The sequence below is a fragment of the Tamandua tetradactyla genome, chromosome 6 (assembly GCF_023851605.1).
Source record: "Tamandua tetradactyla isolate mTamTet1 chromosome 6, mTamTet1.pri, whole genome shotgun sequence".
Taxonomy (NCBI): domain Eukaryota; kingdom Metazoa; phylum Chordata; class Mammalia; order Pilosa; family Myrmecophagidae; genus Tamandua; species Tamandua tetradactyla.
The window spans coordinates 89,225,780-89,233,996 of record NC_135332.1 but is presented as its reverse complement, the minus strand read 5'-3'; positions in this window follow the sequence as shown (position 1 = coordinate 89,233,996).

Genomic DNA, 8,217 nt, shown 5'->3' with positions numbered 1-8,217 from the left:
TGACAAGTTCTTGTGTTGGACCCAGGATGTGCTATTGTTGGGGATGGGTTAGGGAAACGAATGGCTGGGTGTTGGAAGGGTCACTCTGTGGAGAAGAAAAAGAGCAAGGGGTGTGTGGGCTCTCTGGAATCTCTTTCGATTCTGTCAGTGCTGCCTTCCCCATCCATGGACCATCAACACCTATATCCACTTTATTTTAACACTGACAAACAGCACAAGCTGTGAGACTCCAGAAGACCCTCTTACAAACCCTTCTCTATTCACAGAAGGAGTGACCTTGCTGGGTCTGGTTCTGGTTTGGGGTCCACTATGCAGCTATTCTGAGGTCCATATGCCTTATCCGCTCTGTTTCTCTCCCAAGTCTAAACCCACGCATGCATGGGGTCTATGAACCTTGTAAGGCATCCTTGCCTTTGGGGTCTTGTGCTAACCCTTCCTAGCTTCAGCCCCACCAGGGTACTCCCTACTGATAGGTTTCTCTACCGAGAGGGATAAGAGACCCAAACTTGATTAAAGGAGCTTTATTGTGAGGCTATGTACAGGCAGGCTGATGGTTAAGATGGCGACAGCCATGAGCAGGAGAAGGTGTACAGCTTGTATAGGATGTTTAGTGGTGGTAGGAAAGGGGAGGTGGATTTTCACTGTCTAGCTTGGAAGCAAGAAATTGGCAAGCTAAGTGTGGAGTTATTGTGAGCTTGTAGCTGCCACGGGTGTAACTGCTGGAGGGCAGAGGTTGGACAAGGGGAGCTATTTTAAGATTGTAGCTGCCAGAGGGAGACGCAAGGACACTCATGTGACTGCCCTGTGGGCTGGTCACATCATGGAGGTAAGCGCTCTGCCTAACACCTATGTCTGGTGGCCAGGACCAGGTGGATTGCAGGGGAAGGAACATGCTTGTGTCCTTAGATGCAGACTACCAGCTGCTTTCTGGCTCCCCCTGTCCCCACACCATGACAAGGAGGCCAAGTCCTGGCTGCCCAGGCTGCCTGTTAGGGGGTATGCTGGTTTGAATCTGTTGTGTACCTCAGAAAGCCACGTTCTTTAATTCTCATTCAATATTGCTGGGTGGAATCATTTTTATTGTTCCCATGGAGATGTGACCCACCCAAATGTGGGTGATAACTTTTGATTAGATGGTTTCCATGGAGATAGATGTGTGTCCACCCATTCAAGGTGAGGTTGCTTATCGGAGCCCCTTAAGAGGGAACCATTTTGTGAAAAGGTCAGAGCCACGAGAGCCACCATAACTGACAGAGCTAACATAAAGGACAGAACCCAAGGGAAGCCACTGAAGAGAAAACTGGCAGATCCCACCATGTGCCTTTCCAGCTGAGAGAGAAACCCTGCGGCTTTCTTGAACCAAGGTATCTTTCCCTGGATGCCTTAGATTTTTATAACCTTGCCTTAATTTGTACATTTTCATGGCTTTAGAACTGTAAACTAGGAACTTAACAAGTTCCCCTTTCTTTAAAATCCATTTTGTTTCTGGTATATTGTATTCTGGCAGCTTGCAAACTAGAACAGGAAGGGTTCTTTTCTTTGGTTCTGGTGGACACTTTGGGCTGGATTCCAGTTGGCAGGGCCATGAACTGGGTCACTCAGGTTTCAGGGGATGCCCAGGGTGGTGAGAGCATTTGAGCAACCCAAGTTTCCTACTGGAGGGCATAGGGGTCCCACATGTTGGCGCCTTTGACCCGCATCTGCTTTTGCCATGGCACTGTCCTCTCCACAGTGCAGGGATGGACCCATTTACTTGTGCCCCACACTTGGGGGAGGGGATAGTCAGATTTGTATTTCAACTCTGGGGCTAAGGAGGGGGCTTGTCCCAGAGACCAGAGCTGAGCCATTTGCCAGTTCTGGCAGCTGATAAAAATGTCTTAATTCTTTTTTTCAAAATCGCAAGGAAAAATGCATATCCAAATGAAAATATAACAATGAATTTGGCCTAGATTGTATAAATCTTTATACCCATGCAGTCATAAAATATTTTAAATATTTTTTGGTGGAGGAAGGAGCCCAGGAAAATCTGAACTCAGTTGCCCTGGGTCATCTGCCTAGGAAAGCTGACAGATGGAGAGGCTGTTCCATTTTCTGAGCAGAGACCTCCAGGAACACAAGCGTACAGGAGGTCACATGCCTGTGAGGGGTCCTGCAGCAGAGCGGGGTCATGGGTTAAAGGCCAAGGCTAGGATATCCAAGGCTGTGTCTGGGCTTTCTGAAAAGAGGCTGATGGCTTTCTGATGTTTGCTGGCAGTCATTTCTCTGTCTGACCCCATCTTGTCTCTCTTTAGGAACTAGACACTCCTGTCTCCCCAGTGTCCACCTTAAGGTCTGCTCAAGCTAGGGGTGTCCTAGCCAAGGCCAGAGGATATGGGATTGTCTAGCTCACACCCAGGTGGCTGGTGCCCTCTGTCCTTAGCATGAAATGGCCATACATATGGAGCATCTGGGGGTCAGTGTCTGCCAGGAGATGAATGGAGTGTGGGTCCTTGGAGCAAGCACTCCTCTTTGCTCCCTGCTGTGACATCCAGCCTGGCTGCACCTCTGGCTGGCTGCCACAGAGCAGTATCACAGTAGTAGCTCCCACTATATCCACAGAGCCACCCAGAATCCCCCAGGCACTGTGGGCCCTGTCCAGAGGTGTGGGTCCTTGGTGAGAGAAGGGTGAGCACCGCAGTGAAGTTTCTGTTAAACGGGCTTGACCACCAACCCTGGGCTCTGGGTGGCTGTGGGGGTCACACTCAGGCCTCCCATGTTCAAAATCTTAGTCTTGTCTGGCTTGGAGGTGTGATGGGGGCTGGGCTCTTTTCTCTCCAGCTCTGGACATCTTCAAAGCTAGTTTCCATGGGGATTTAAAACCTGCCCATTGCAGGACACAGCTCCCACCGGCTGGGATCTGCTGGTCACTTGTGAAGCAGAAGATGGTCATTCCTCCTGGGGCTGGGGTCAGTCCAGGCCCCACTTATGACTGAACCCAGATCTGGTGTTCTCCCAGCCTTGCTAGGTTTGGATCCTGTCCTGCCCCAGAGGGGTCTGAACCGTGGGGCCGGATCCCTGCATTTGGCCTCCTTAGGTGCACGGCTCCCCTTTGGATAGGGACAGCTCGTGGAGGAGTTTTGGCTCTGCATGAGCCACTGGGTGGTTCACCGTGATAGGTCCCAGAGTGAGGACCTGGGATCCCAGACGGGGTTGAATCTGCTAGGTAAGCGGTGGGTTCAGGGAACGCTGGCGTGCAGGAGGCTCTGTCCTTTCGCTCCGCCCCTCTCTCGCCACTCTTCCCAGAACCGCTCCTGCTCGGCCCCGCTCGGCCCCGCTCGGCTCCCGTTCGGTCCCGCTCGGCCCCCGCTCGGCCCCTGCTCGGCCCCTGCTTTTGCCCGGCTCAGGCCCCCTCGCTCTGTTCCGCTCAGGCTCTCTTTACTCTGGCAAGAGCGGTTCCTGCCTGGCTCCGCTCTGCCCAACTCCGCTCCCGCTCGGCTCCCGCTCGGCTCCCGCTCGGCTCCCGCTCGGCTCCCGCTCGGCTGCCGCTCGGTTCCCGCTCGGCTTTCGGTCAACTCTGCTCGGCCCCTGCTCGGCTCCGCTCGGGCACTCTAGCCTTGCTCCGTTCGGAGCGGCTCGTGCTCGGCTCTGCTCGGCGCAGCTCGGCGCAGCTCGGCGCAGCTCGGCGCAGCTCGGCGCAGCTCGGCGCAGCTCGGCTTCCAGTGGGCTCGCGCCTGGCCGTAGTAGGCAGCTCTCTGGCTCTCGCTGGCATCGGTCGGCCCGCTCGGCCCCGGCTCGGCGTCTTGTTTAGCCCCTGCTCTGCCCCACTCAGCCTGGTCTCGCCCTGCTGGGCCCCAGTCCAGCCTCTCTCACAGGAGCTGGTATTTGCCCTGCTGTCTACCACAGTGGTAATTGGTACCAGCTTTATCACAGCGATAGAGCCTCATACCAAATCCCCGTGGCGTGCCCCGTGTCTGTGCGCAGCCCCTGCCCCCCGGCCCCCCCCGCCCCCGTAATGGTTTCGGCCATCCCTGCGGAATGTCCTGTGGAGGAAATGAGAAGAGAGCAGAGGCTTGAGGAAGAAGAGGCCAGGCTGGGGGTGCCCTGTGGCTTCAGGTTAGCTCTCATCACTGCTGCCCAGGGAGCTCTGGGGAAGGTGCTTGCCTGTTAGTGAAGGCCCCAGGGGTTGGCTGCTAATCTTCTATGGTAATAGAGTTCTTGTCCAGCCCAGTAGTTAACTGGGTTACTGCTCAGCTGTTTCTCAGGGACCTGTCAGTTTTAAGAGGGTGGGGTGGTTTCAGTTCTTTTAGGACATGGTGCTGACTTTAGACATCTTGGAGAGTAAGTATTTGAGTTCTCCGAGGGTATCTATTATAAGATCCATAGTCTTAAAAATTATCCCCCGAAGGAAAACAAAACTATTCTAAGTGTCCCCATAATGCTAAGAACAAATAGTGGTGCAGAAAATACAGATTTCAGTAGTAAAATGTTGATATAAAACATACGTAGTGTACATAGTATATGGTGCACATGGTTGTGGTCCCGTTTATGTGTAAAATATACAAAATATTTATATACAAAAATACTGAGCATTGCTCATATATACGTTGTGTATGTCCATATTACAATGAATAAATCAAAGTATGTAATGGTAAAACCCAACCATGAATGCTGGTTATCACTGGGAAGGAAGAGAGAAAGAGGTGAAAAGCCCATATATGAGTTTTTTCCAAGCAACGTAATTGAAACCTTATAATAGGGTGCATGCTTCTTTGAAAATGTCTTTATAATAGTTTTCTAGAAGGTATAGGGAATCTGTATTACTGTTTTTATATGAAGAGCATAGAGTCTTTGTAGTTTTAAAGTACATAAAGTTTTATGTATGAAATAACATAATTTCACCTGCTGATATAAAAATATGTATAAATAATAAAAACAATGATATAAACTGTATATTGTATTATACATAGTGAATATAAATGTGTTTCTGTGGCTTACTTTTTCCCATGTCATTCCATACATATATCCCTGTCAGTGGATATAGTTCTAACTCACTCCTTTTTAATGGCTGAGTATGATTACATTGCATGGTTATAACGCATTAATTTGACCATATCCCTTATTTCCATCTTTTGGCTGTTCTTGTGTCTTTTATTTTCCATATGACATTTAGAATCGGTTCATAAAATATTCTACTGTTATTACATCGAACTGCTAGGATAATTTAACAAGAATTGTATGCTTTCACAACATGGAGTTGTGAAAAACTGAAGAACATGGAGTGATTTATATTTATCCAGGTCTTTTTGTCTGATTGTGCTTCATAGTTCACTTTATAAATTATATTGTACTCTTACTGATATTGGTATGCGTGATATCTTCTATTTCTCTCAGAGTTAGTGTAGATCGCGCATCTGTTTCTAGGAAATTTTCCATTTCGTCTAGGTTGTCAAATTTGCTAGCATACTGTTGTTCATAGTATTCATTTATGATCCTTTATTACTTTTGTGATTTTATTTTGTGTGTTTATTTTATTTTATATCCTTCATAATACACCCTCTCTCATTTATGATTTTAGTTATTCACGTCTTCTCTCTTCCTTTCTTTGTCAGTCTAGCTATGGATTAGTAAATTTAAACATTTTGTATTTATCTTTTCAAAGAACCGACTTTTGATTTTGTTACTGGTCTCTGTTGTTCTTTTATTCTCTAATTTATTTCTGCTCTAATATTTTAAAAATTCTTTCCTTCTGATTGTTGTGGGTTTAGTTTATTGTACTTTTTCCAGTTCTTCTTGGTGTGCACATGTCTTCAATTTTAGCTCTTCCTTCTTTAGGACAATAAAGTTCTCTCTCAGCATTACCTTCACTGCATCCATAGGTTTTGATATGTTCTCTTCTCATTTTGTTCGTCTCAAGATATTTACTTATTTCATTTGTGATCTCTTCTTTACTGATTAATTGTTTAAGAATGTGTTATTTAACTTCCATGTATTTTCAGATTTTCCAGTTGTCTGCCTGTTATTGATTTCCAGGCTCATTCCTTTTGGTCAGAGATAATACTTCATGTATTTTCAAACTTTTAAAATTTATGGACACTTGTATTGTGACTGAACATGTGGTCTATCCTGGAGAATGACCCATGTGCTCTTGAGAATCATGTATATCCTGATGTTTTGTGATGCAACGTGCCATATATATTTGTTAGGTCTAGTTCACTTATATTATGCAAGTTCTCTGTTTCTTATTGATCTTCTGTCTCGATGCTCTATGTATTGATGAGAGTGGGATATTGAAATCTCCAACTATTTTTATAGAGGTGTTTCTTTCTCTCTTCAGTTTTGCCAGTGCTTGCTTCGTTTATTTTGGGGCACATGGTCAGGTGCACAAATATTTTTATTTGCTATTTCTTCTTGGTAGATAGACCCTCTTATTAACATATTATGTCTTTCTTTGTCTTTTGTAAAAGCTTTTGACCTAAAATCTTTATTGTTGAATATTAATACAGCTACTACAGTTCTTTTGTGGTTACTATTTGCATGAAATATCTTTTTATATCTGTTCACTTTCACACTATTTGTGTCTTTGTCTCTAAGGCTAGTCTCTTGTAACTGACATATAGTTGGATCATGCTTGTTTATCCATTAAGCCAATCTGTGACTTTTGATTGGGAAATTGCATCCATTAACATTCACTGTTAAACTTCAAAGTTCATTTTATCCTTTAATTTTTATGCCATATTTTTTTGTTTGATTCTCTTTTCCTTTATTGCAGCCTCCTTTTCTGGATTGTTGATCTTATGTGATATAGCTGACTGATCCCTTTCCTATTTATGTATATTTTAAAATACTCCCTTTGTTGTTACCCTGTAGATTGTATCACATAACATACATCTATAACCTACTAATTTGAAAATATACCAATTTAGATTCAATAGCATGCACGTTCTCTGCTCGTATATCCCTCCATTTCCCTCTTTATATAGTTTTTGCCCCACATTACCTCTTTGTATTTTGCATGTACATTATCAAGAAATATGATTGCCTGTTCAGAGTCTTATAGAAATTAAAGTGTAGAGTTACATATTGATGATACAGTGTTATTGGGTTTTGCATTCACCCTTTTCTTTACCTGTACTCAAGATTTTCATTTCTTTACATTACTTCAGCCACTCTCTCAGGTCTTTTCCTCTCAACCTGCATAACTCGCTTTGATAATTCTTCTAGGTGAGGTCTATTGTTGAATTTTCTCAGTTTCTGTTTTTCTGCAGATGCTTTAAACTCTCTCTCATTTTTAAGGGCATGCTTGATGGATAAAGATTTTTTTTCAGTTTTTCTCCTTCAATACCTTCAATATACAGTGCATTTAATTTGTGATATTTATTGAGGTATAATTTAGGATTGGTATGCTTTTCTGTGTCATGAATCTATTTTCCCAAAGCTTTATCTAAAAAGTAGCTGATGGATGTAAATAATAAAGGACCTGATGTTCTGCCTTCTGTTGGCAATCTGTACTAATAAAAGTGTACAAGAATATTACTTTTCTGTAATATGTCCTGAAACTTTTCCCCTGGCTTCTAGGAAGAAAGGTAAGGAGACATGAAGATGGAAATCACTCCCAGCCATGCTTTAGGGAGGGAGGGAATCTTTTCAGATTGGAGAGTAGAAATGTGTGTTTTGTGCTCCTGAATAGTTTTTATAGAAAAATGTATACCATCTCTCCTCCAGCCTACCCTCTCTGACCTAGTCTTAGCTTCTCCTCTCTGCATGGTCTTAGTTTATGACAAGGTAGCATGTCTTATAGTACATGTCCTACTGGAGGGCAAGTCATCAATTAATTCTTTCTTTGGAAGCTCATATTCATATCATATGGACACGGGGATATTGATCTCAGTAATGTTCATTCTTCTAAGGATAAGGTATGCTTTCTTAAATCAAAAAGTTTTATTGAAAAATACGGAGTTTGTTACTAGAGATAAATGGAATCAAACCAATAGAACTTAACAGATCTCAATATTCCTGAGGTTGAATAATAAATTTCATAGTTAGACGCTTTGCAGTCCATCTTCATTTTTATCCTTAGCTCAGCTGTCTTGCTGTATCTCTGTGCATATGATAAAACCAACTTGATTGAGGGATAGGAAGAAAAAGAATTATCTAAAGTATCTGTGAGTCTCTGGATGACCTTGAGCCCCAGGAGGGTCATGTAAAACTAGTGACAAAAAAGAAGTCTCTACTCCCCTC